The sequence below is a fragment of the Microtus ochrogaster genome, linkage group LG9, assembly GCF_000317375.1.
Source record: "Microtus ochrogaster isolate Prairie Vole_2 linkage group LG9, MicOch1.0, whole genome shotgun sequence".
Lineage (NCBI taxonomy): Eukaryota > Metazoa > Chordata > Mammalia > Rodentia > Cricetidae > Microtus > Microtus ochrogaster.
In genome coordinates this window covers 14,209,520-14,220,930 of record NC_022034.1, presented here as the reverse complement: position 1 = coordinate 14,220,930, position 11,411 = coordinate 14,209,520, and the positions used below count along the sequence as shown (strand labels likewise).

Below are 11,411 nucleotides of genomic sequence, written 5' to 3'. Positions count from 1 at the left end.
TTGTGACTGAACCTAACAAATGACACTAGGGCCCTCCCAGCTCACAGGTTGGACACGTGTGACTTAGAATTCAGAAGTCGGAAACGAGGGATGTTTTACTTGAAATATGGGATTTGTTATTGGCAAGAGAAAAAAAAAATACTTCTGGCTCCAAAAGGAATCTTTGTAAAGAGAGGTGACAGGGTCCAGATTGTCTGGCTACTGGGAAAACAGCCTGAAATACGTGTGCTGTTAGTGCTGGGACCATAACAGCAGTGTTGCAAAGTAAAGGCAAAATGAATTCCACCTCAGCGCCATTTAAGTAGTGGAAGTTTGTTGAAATACAAAGAACTAACTCACGAAGGTGAGCAGTGGGCGTGTCTCTTTACAGTTAACAGTCACTACTGAGTTTTATGTTGTTCATTAATTGTGAAAATTGCCAATGCAGATTAAGAAATGCCAGAGGTGTTAGAAGCCGTCAGCACAGTTGGAATAAACCCCAAATAGAGAATATGCCATGATTCACAGGGATAATTTTCAAATTATTACTTTGACATATGGGTGAGGATTTGATTTTTTTTTTCAAAAGAAACTCTTAACATATGGCCAAAACTAAATTCTGTCTCAGCCTTCGTTTCTCTCCTTTGTATAAGAAGCAAGCCAGTAGGCAGTGTTTATTGGAGTCCTTTGGTTCCTCTCAAGCATCTACTGTCAACAGCTGTGATCCTTAAAGAGCTGTCTGCCTTAACTGTAATTAACACAGACCTAACGGTGGCAGGTGAATGCTGACCCTCCTGTGGATGTTCCCGTGACTCTGTAGCTACTTTTGTAGCCAATGAGGGGCCACTTCTTCCCTCTGTAGCCTCCCCAGGCACCGGCTCCTCGGGTGTCCCTGGAAGTCCAGCTACCACACAGATTGTGGGCACATTCCTCAAAGCACTCTGTTATGCATCCTGGGAATAATTCCAAAGAATCTGTAAACGGGGATAAATCTAGCTTGTCACAGTTCCAAGGAGAGAAAGAGCCAAAAGTTTTGACACCATTTTGGGGCGGGGTGGGGAGAGGGAGGGAGCAGCTAGATACTCTTGAGCCGATTTCCTCAGTTAAGCTTCTCTGGTAGCTCAGACCAGCAACGGTTCTGGATGTAAAGAAGCCCTTTGTCGGGTAAGGTTCACTGTATCCTGGCAGAAGTTTCCTTCCACTCGATCTGCAATTGGAAGACCCATCTGTGACTTATCACCCTGAGAGTCCCTTGGGAAATGAACAACTCTTTGTTGAAATGTCACAGAAAAGCTTAGCCCCACCTGCTACCCACAGTATAAACCAGGGAGATGAGGAATCCAGACGTGTATTCCTGGGACGGGGTCAGGGATGGCAGCCTACGGAGCGGAGAAGGGCTGCGGCTCAGCACCTACTGCAGTCTGCATCCAGTTCACACCAGACAGATCTTTCCTCCTCCTGACAGCTCTAATAGCCTATACACATTGTGACTTCAGCAAGGGATTCATCCCCAGAAAGACTTTCTGACCTCCCCGAATCTGATCCTGAGTGTTGACCAGGATCCAGACCCACACCGAAGAAAAGACATGAGACCCATTTAAGAAATCTTCCCAAGTTCACAAGAGACGAAATTTTGTGAATGTGGGCAGGTGTGGGCGTGCATGTGTATCCAAATGTCGAAGCCAGATGTCAGTTAGGTCAATCAGGCCATGAGCCTTTTGGGTTTTGTGAGGCACAATGCTCTCTTTGCCCGGAACTGTCCAAGTAGACCGGACTGACTGGCCAGGTAGCACCAGAGCGCTGGTGTTCTGACCTCCCCAGCACTGACATCACAGGCATTTCCCACCGTGTCCAGCTTTTCTGATGTGCTCAGAATCCAGTAGATTGTATAATATCAGACCACAGACTTCCAAAATTCTACCTCGAAGGCTGTGGAGCATAGGATACAGGCTATCTTTAGGGCCTGGGCGTGCCCACCTCCTACCCAATCACACACATCTAACACCTTGAACTCTCCCAGTTTTAAAGCTGGGATCTAACTGCAAACTAATGCTTGGGTACCATGCATCACTGCCTGTGACATTTATGGCTAAAGCTGTCGTAAGCTGCTTCACGGCCTAGAATCATATGTAATTTTGCTTCAAGGCACAAATGGGGACAGTGTGGACGGCAAGGCAGGTGGGGGTAGTATACTGCTTAGCTGGGGTCAGCCCTGCTGACTGCCATTATCTATGGATTGCCCGTCTGTTTCCCTGCGAGGACTATGTTGTAATAGCCTGATATTTGTCCAAGATATGCCCCTCCCACAAGTCTGAAGTCTTCGGAGATATGTTCAGGGCCCTGGACAGCTGAGTGGAACGCAAGTGTTGTGCCTGAGGAATTACCAGAAGTGTATTCTAGAAGGTTCTCTGCTCCAATTCATGAGGGGATTCTTTGTCGTGGACAGACACAGCACATGTCAGCTCTCACAGACACTGCACAGAGGTTCACTTCCTTCTCCCCAATTCCAGCTGAGGCTTCAGAGGAATTTGATTCTGGAAACTACCCATTTTTAAAACAACAAAAACAGTCATTTTCCCTTCTAGTGTGTGCTTTTGGGTTTGCTGGGGACGAACGGTCCTGAGCCTGAGCTGTGTTGGAGGAGGAGGAGCTCCATTAGCGGTTCCTTCATTTGAACTGGGTCTGGAATTCTTTGTGAGCCTTTTAAAATAAGGCACCATGCCCTCCCCCAAATTGTTACTCTATTTTACATTTTATTCGCTGTTACGCTGTGTATGTGATGTATACACGCACACGTGCTGTATCACGTGGAGGACCGGAAGATAATTTGCAGGCAGGCAGGAGCTGGTTCTCTCCTCCCACCTTCTGGGCTCCTAGGTACTGAACTTAGATCATCAGGGTTGGTGACAGGTGCCTTGACCGGACCATCACTCTATTTAAACAAAGCAATCTCGTGTCAGATTTCACTGACCACAGTCTCTGTAGCGGTGTGGGGTATCATAGATGCAGTTGTCTTTGGGGGACCCCCCCCCCGCCTGCCATGTGTTTGTAAATAGCTATGATCTTGATTGTTGGTTTTGCCAGCTCTGTGCTGTGCCTGTTGATGGTGTGGACCCCAGATCCTGTCAGGAATTGTATGAACACGAAGCTCAGATCCTCCGTCCAGCCAGGCAGGGGAGCATTTACTAGCCGGCTTCTGTAAACACAACAGCAGATGCTTCTTAATTTTCACTCACCGGCCTTCCTATTAGTACTTTGAAAACAACCTGTTCCCACTTTCAAATGCTCCTGGGCAAGGAGAGAAAGCACATGTGCGCAGAAAAGAGACCTGATGCAGAGGCTACGGTAGGACAAGGAGGGGGTGCACACAGCCTCTTGTCCTCAGGGCTGCTCGGGAACATGGCTGGCAAGAGGAAGAATGGCCCCCTCAGAGTCTGTTCATCTCCCCCCACCCCTTGGCACTTACAGCAGCTGAGGAGTCCATGAAGGACTTGCCTGAGTGTGTCCACAGTGCGTGTTCCTGGCCACCTCTCTGGATGAGCTGACCGGAGGGACTTTCTGAGGCCCTGAATGCTGACCCAACTCCTTCCCAGCGGGACATGGTATTACAGTATTCATAGAAATAGCTCAATCCATTATAGTCCAGGAAGCCCATGTAGTCAAATTGTTTGTCCTTGATGGCTTAACTTTTCAGTATTTGTGATATTTGAGTGTTCTTTCTTTAAATTAAGTGAGTAATGGGTGTGGTGGGACCAAGAATTCAAGTATCACATCGTCTCCCAATGTCTGTGTGTCCAGGGGAAGAGGAAGTTGGGTTCTTCAGTTTTCTTTGGGTTAAACTGATTCCCAAGGTCTGGGCTGAGCTGACTCCTGTTCTTACTGCAGATTTAAGTGGCTGCTTTGGTTTTAGTAGCTACTCTTGAGTCACTGTGGACACATGTGGACATCAGGCAGTCATGTGACCTCAGCTGGACAGAGGAGCCCTGGGTATTCCCTGTCACAGAATAAACTTCCTCACCAGGCTACGGATGCCTTTGTTATTGTAATTCTCCCCATACTTGGTATTTGAAGAGGCGCCGCTCCATGTCGTTCCAGCCTAATGAGCCGAAACGCGGTGCATTCTAAGTAGGTTTTTAGCTATCGAACCATGAAACAGAGCAAATTTCTAGAGTACATCTGCAGTGACTGATAATCACAGCCCTGTGCCAGCCCTCGTGAGCCCATATGGGCTGACCAAACGGATCAAGCTGGCCAGGGCAGATGGGGGCCTGGCATCCATGAATAACTTTGGCGCTTTCCTTCCCACATGGCAGGACGATCTGGCTGAGGCTTAGCTTGAGCGTCTTTTGGGAAGTGGCACACGCGTGCCAAGTGTGCCTCCATCACCTTCTTATGACGCCCTCTGGATGTTAATCCAGGATCTTCAGTGGAGCACACTGCTGAGGCGCTGATTTTCTGTCCCCCGGCTTCTTAATCACACGCCTTCATCTCTGATGCAAAGCAGAAGTTAAAGGCGGTGTGGGTTTTCTAGTCTGAACCTTTGCTGACTACTGACAGCTCTGACGAGCGATGTTCTGGAAGGAGATGGCTTCCAGAGATCAAAGGTTCTCTGTGCACTTCATCCCCTCATACTGTTCTCCCTGCCCTCTCTCGTCCTGGCTGTCACTCTCTGGTTATATAGCCTGCAGATAGGGCCATCGGTTAAGATAGAAAAACCAACCAAACCCCAGGATCTTCTCCATGATAAGTGGGAGAAACACTCTGTTTCTCCATGCTCTTGGTCCCCTGGAGTCATATCCTTAAGGTGGGGGGCATCTTTGTCTGGTTCTTCTTTTGTCTTCTGCCCAGTATCCTGACCTAGGGACCTGGCTACTGTCCTTACAGCTAGATTGTGTATTAAGAGAGGCTGCAGTGGGTATAGAAGCAGCTGAACCTCCTTGCTCCCCAGGCCCTATGAGTCATGGCATCTGGCAGCTGTGCCACTCTCATGTGGCATCAGGAGAATGGACTGATAGGAAAGGTATAGAATTAAGGGGCCAGACTTGCTTTAGCCTGAGAACGAGTCATGGGTACACCCCTCTTGACTCGATCGTTCATCCTCATCCAACCTGTTTGCCCCTCTGACAGGAGTGGTTCACGAATGCTTCTCCCTACCTGCAGGGCTGTTCAGGTAGGCACTGCAGGCCCCTTGGCACCCGTTTTTCCATCGACCCACATCTGGGTATGAAGCACAGTGCTCTCCTCTAGCCTTTCCAGCAGGGCGACAGCAGATGTGTTGGTCCCAGTGAAAGGCACAGAGGCGAACAGCTTACTGCGGGTGGCTCCAGCTAGGGAAAGTGCTTCTAAAGCGTCACATCATCCAGGTTCACGGGTGCCTCCGAACCCCTTGTACCTGTGCTCCCTAGTTCTGGTCCTGCTTCTTTACTACGGAATGATGGGTGATATCCTGGGGAGTCACGAGCCACTCTGGTAATAGGAAGAGTAATCTCTGGCTATGTGAGAACTCATTTCCTCACAGAATCTCATCATGAGCCGAGTTATTCATGTAATTTGGAATGCACTTAGCAATGGGTTGTATCCCTGCACCATTCAGAAGCAGTCAGGTTTCCTGGTCTGGTTTTTTTTGTTGTTGTTATTGTTTTGTGTTTGGTTTTTTGTTTTTGTTTTTGCTTTTTTTCTCGAGACAGAGCCTCGCTTGTAGCCCATACTCAACGCAGACTCTCGGTCCCCCTACCTCAACCTTCTGGGTGCTGGGATTATACATGGGCACCACCACACCCAGGAGGGTTTCCCTTTGGTGACCATGCTGTAGGCATAGCAGCTTCTGTTGGATTCAATACCTCCAGTGCTGCAGAAGTTCTGCGAGACAGTTCATGGCATACCCAGATGGCACACACGGTAGAGGACTACGAGGCCATGCAATTAAAGCATCAAAGCTTGGAGCTCTGGCTCAGCCTTTCTCTGTGGGATGCTGGGCAAGGCGTGTCTTGGCACCTGTATGTCCTTGCAGGTATTCACCATAAAGTGTGTGCTCTATCAGAGCTAACACTGTTCACAGAGGTACGCAGTGCTAAGAGATGGGCGCTAAGTAAGGCACCTGCCAGTATTCAGTGCTAAGAAGAGAGACCTGGCCTGGAAAGAAAAAGGCCTGGTTTCTACCCTAGTCTAGGGCTCACGTTGTCTAATGCTGAACCAATCTCCAGAGCAATCCCATCTTGGCTGCCTGTAGGGGAAGCTGGGTTCCCTGGTGTAAGAGCCAGCAAGCTCATACATGGGAGCTGGCTTCAAAAAGCGAGCACCATGCCATAAATGCTGTTGGCCCGCTATCTCCACACCTCCCATTATTCCTTGCATTTTATTTAATTTTCATCTTATTTGATTTTTTTTCCCGCAAGGTTATAGCAAAAGAGACACATGAATGGGAGGTTTCCAGAATTTTCACTCCTATAGCTTAACCATACTATCTTGTGGCGTTTTGATTTACTTCAGAAGCTAGCATACATGTTGAGGTTCCTCTGAATGAATTAAGCTGATTTCTAACACAAAGCAAAGCTAGCACCCATGTGTAGAATTGTAAACGTATTCATTGGCAAAGATTGACATGATCAGACCTGGCTGTGCTCTGTAGAGATCTGAGAAGACAGGAATGTGTGCACACATTAAAAGCTAGCCTTGGATAGCCACCACCTCAGGTAGTATTGGCCAAAAGTACTTTTAGTGTCTGTGTGTAAGCAATTAGGGCACCATTAGGCAGGGGACCGTGTTAATCCTTTGTAGAGGTGTACCTGGAGCCTAGATCTACTGACTTTTGGGATGGACTGTCTCCTGAATTGCTGCCTAGCTTGGGTTTCCCTGCACTACTGAAAGAAATACATAGCAGTCCTGGGCTCAGAAAGCCATCAGACATCAAAGCATTTGCTATTATGTCGACACCATCCCTTCTTTAGGGGGAAAAAACTAGGAAAGTTATTCCATTTACCAGTGATGACGTTATTATTCCTTTTGTCAACAGGCAAGATGATGAATGAAGTCCTGGCAGCTTCCCGGGTCCCAGGCCTTGTAGAAATAAATGAGACAGACGTGCTTCAAAGTTCTAATGGGCATCACACCGGAAGCATTAAAAGGAGCCCCGCCGTTGCCTGTTGAGAAGGCTGTGTGCTCTCAGGCGTGGTTACAAGCATGCCTCCCTGTATTACCTGTCGGAGCAGGTTTAATTTTATAAATTTCTAGACACAAACTCTATGAGTTTCTAGTTCATACCTGTTCTTTTTGAGGATCCACTCAGACGAACAGTATTACATCCGTAAGAGATACGCACTCCCACTGCCCAAAACTGGTTGAGGAATCACTGGCAACAGACTCCATCAGTAGCATCGTCCAGTGCATGATGGGAAGGACAGAGGGCGAGGAGACCGTCCCAGGGCGAGTCATACTGTGCCGGAACCACAGATGGCCAGAACCATAGTGTTACTACACCAGCGATTTATTTTTTGTTTTTTGGGTTTTTTTTTTCCCCTCGAACACAGTAGATGCTTACTACTGTGAAGCCACGTACAAAGCCTGCCTGCAGCTTCAATCCATTGTCATTAGTGACTTCTTTGGACACTTGAAAACACTGAAAGTTGTAAGCTTTCATTTTTAAAATCCTTTTTAACTGAGCTTTGAGAAAAGCCAGGGTCAGCAAACTGTCCTGGACCCTTTGCTCCGGCCTCCCTATCCCGTCATGCAAGCAGCAGGTACCCAGGCGAAGATGGGAAGCCTTGTGGGAGAGGAAGGAACATGGTGACGATCAGGCCCACTGCATGGGAGCTTAGCGCCCTGAGGAGCTTCTAATGCAGGCAGTGATGGTGACAGCTCGCTGCAGAAGGCCAGACCTAATTTGTGTTTTTGAAACCACAAGTGTTCACACAATTCTTGGGGGAGGGGGGACTCAAAAACTCAAATATGAGCATCACTTATACCCAGAACAGTATTTTTAATCATTCTTTTGTTTGTTTTGTTAAAAAAAAACAATTAAAGTGCTTGGAATTCTTTATCTGTGGTCCCTTGGAATGTAATCTGTGAGACATCTCCTGCAGTATGCTGTCACTTTGGACATTCATAATAAAAGTTGAAACTCATTTCCGTTGCAAGTCCTTTCTTTTGCCTTGGTTGGTACACATGTCTCCGTTTACCTTTGCCTGGCACCCACGCCGTCTGCACCGGTGCATATACAAAGATGCATTCATCTTCCAAGCCTTCTTCTCCCCCATCCTGCCCCCGTCTTTTTCACTGGGTGACTGACAGTTTCCAAGTTTGAACAGCCACTCTTCTCTTGTTTCCTGGAAGACCAAGAGATCTTTGAATGCCAAAGTCTTTTTGAATATGCATTGCAACATGGGTTAGAGATAATTCCCAAGGATTGTACCATGGCTTTCTGGAGTTTCTCCTTGTATATTTTTTTATTAAATTAATCGTACCGTGATTCTGACACGTCTTGGCTGTGCTGTAGATTCTGTTGACGAGCTGGGAACTGGAGGAGGCTATGGCTGCTACGGTGACATAGTGTGGGCTTTTCAGAACATCTTTGTTTGACTCCCCAACATGTTGGGGTGTCATCTTATGTATTCCAGCATACTGCAGTTAAGAAAGAAAACAGCTTCCAAAAAGTCCAAACATGCCAGTCTTATAAAAAAAATGTGTAGATCTTGCTTGGCATGCTTACCAAATCTGGCGTGACAAGAAGAAATGATCACTTTCTGTCTTTGTAATTAATCCTGCAATGGCAGGTGTACCACTCACCTAGCCTCAACCTCCCAGTACCTAGTCGTTATCCCCCGAAGAAACAAATGAATTTGGGGGCTACCAGGCTATTCTAGTGCATATATGAACAAGTGATTTGGGAACTTTGGGGGCTGGGGAGATGGCTCAGTCAGGAGATGATTGCCACACAGGCATGAGGTCCTGAGTCTGATACTCAGCACCCATGTAAAAAACCAGCTGTGGCAATGTGTGTTCATATCCCAGTGCTGGGGAGGTGGAGAGCTGGAGTCGGGGATCTCTGATGTCTGTACGTCAGCCATCCTGGCCTAGTCAGTAACCCCCAAATCCTACTAAGAGACTATGTCTCAAAAAATATGTTGGACAGTTCTCGAAGAACAGCTTTTCAGATTAATCTATGGCTTGCACACACAAACTGATTTGATCATCTCTTTGTTAGACATGGGGCATTGCTGTTTCCTAAACTGGTTGCAAACTCCTGGGTCTACAGTCCTGTTCCTGCTTTAGAAGAGTGTCAGGTACCGGGAGAGACAGATGCCTACCATCATGCCCTTCTTTGATGAAAAAACTCATTTAAATTGATGGAAACCTAGCAGATCCTGAAAGTTTTCTTCCCTGGATGGGATGGTGGGACCAACTAAAATCATAAAGGACTTAGAATTGGGCTCATTACTTCAGAGGCCAGCTTGTAGGCAGTCAGCACAAGTTAGAGATGCCTTTCTGGAGGTCATGGGCACTGAGGGATCTGGGAGGAGTTGTCTTTTGACTATCCAAGGACAGCCCTCTTAGTGGCAGAGGTTGGTGTTGTCATAGCTAGCTGATCTCAGAAAGCCCCACTTCCAGCCAGCATCCCCTCAGCCCTCTGTGGTCACCGTGCTGTTTCCCACAAGCCCCCCGCCCCCAGCCTGCTGCAAAGGAAGCTTTCAGAGCCCCCTTCTGGAGAGACTTCTGGCTTTGGAAACAGCGTGAGGTGACTGACGTCCCGAATGGGACAGCGGCCTTGGTATGGGTTGCTGGTTTTGTAAGAGCTGGGAGGGCCTCTCTCCCATGGATTCTTGGTGGGTGATCTGAAGCAGTGTCTTTGTGGTTAATCAGTTCTCATGGAATGGGGGAAAACAACAAACAAACAAAAAGCCCCTCTGTTTCAGAACGCTGCGCATGGATGGTTATCATTAACCAATCATTTGTGCTTTTTAAGCAGTTAAGCAGTCACCAGCCCCCATGTTGCAGACGGTAGGCCCCTTCTGCGCATTGCTAGTGACTTCCAGAAACCCCGTGAGCTCTACGCTCGCTTATTAAAACTGGGAACACTCCACAACTCACAGTGGCACCGGATGCAATCACTTTTGACTGCATGCTCTCTCAGAGGGCTGCTCCGGTTACAAAGCAGTGGTGGTCAGCTCCCGAGGCCTTCATTGCACCTCTTAGTGTCTGCAAGGGATGTCAGGCTTACTCCTCTTATTTCTTCTGAGGTTCACATCTCTCTCACAGTGTTGTTTCCAACAGAAAAGATTTGAGACTGGAGAGATGGCTCAGCCGTTAAAGGCTAGGCTAACAAGAAACACCAGACTCGAACTCCAAACCATATGGAAGCAAAATGTGGGCTCATTGTCACCCAGTCCTGTGTCATAGCAATTAATTCCTTCCAATCCAGTAGGAGACAAGTCGATTAAATGCCTGTTCATATGGGTTAGTGAAAACTGTGAACTATAAAAATAAAACATGCATTTTATTAACTAGATGTCTAAGGCTGTCAGCTTACACAGTTAAGGAAAAAAATCCTGAATATGCCTTCACTTGCGCTCTGCTGATCCCAGGTAAGGAGAAAACTACGGAACAGAAGGGATCTCTAGTCAGATTATTGTTATAATATGGTGTGAGTCCAAACAGAACCTTTAAAGGATCCTTCCCAGAAGATCGGACTCACATACAATCCCTTCCCCCCTCACCTCCCAAGTCCAGAGCCACCGTGTCACAGATGGGCCATCCTCTCCCAGAGCCACAGTGGCACGGATGGGCCAGCCTCTCCCACTTACTGTTGCACTGCCTCTTTTTACAGTTAAGGGGGAAAACGTTACCAAGGGAAATGCTCCAAATGGCCATGAAATCAGGAGTTTTGTCCATGTGAAAAAAAACTACACATACATGCATATACGAGCAGGTCATGTGGTTGGAGGCACAGAGCCAACTGGCCACAATTTTAGGTCATAGAAAAGCAAAACACCTCAAATCGAGCCCTGGTGGGGAGTGCTGAGAGCGGAGGGTCTCAGAGGCCTGCCCTGCCGTCTTCGGCAGATGTGGACATCCCATAACAGAAACTTCAGCTGCCCGCTGATTCCCACTGACGCCTGCTCCCACAGAAGGACATTTAGGAGAATGTTGCAAAGACGGAGGTCTTCAGACACCAATATAGTCACCAGTCACCAAGTGCTCAGTGCTATGCCTGAGCTCAAACATGGAACCCCGTTGTGGATTAGCATCCTGTCATTTTGGATCCACGCACTAGAATACAGGTTGTATTGCAATTCCCCAGAAGTGAATGCAAAAAAAAAAGCAGCTCAGGCAGGTCCAAATTACTAGTTTTCTCATAATGGAATTAAAACTATCTTTCTTCTTCTTCTTCTTCTTCTTCTTCTTCTTCTTCTTCTTCTTCTTCTTCTTCTTCTTCTTCT

At 47.5% G+C, this 11,411-nt stretch overlaps 1 protein-coding gene across 2 annotated transcripts in view; it reads left to right on the top strand.

Annotated features, from left to right (window-relative positions):
- Positions 1-11,411, top strand: part of Scaf8 (SR-related CTD associated factor 8) — a 200,585-nt gene that overhangs the window by 131,444 nt on the left and 57,730 nt on the right. The window contains exon 22 of one of the 2 annotated variants that reach the window (XM_026787344.1): positions 6,992-8,093. The exons of the other annotated variant lie outside the window; for it this stretch is intronic. The gene's annotated coding sequence lies outside the window, so the exon portion shown is untranslated. Of the gene's footprint in view, positions 1-6,991; positions 8,094-11,411 lie in introns of those variants that run through there. 2 annotated transcript variants of the gene reach the window in all.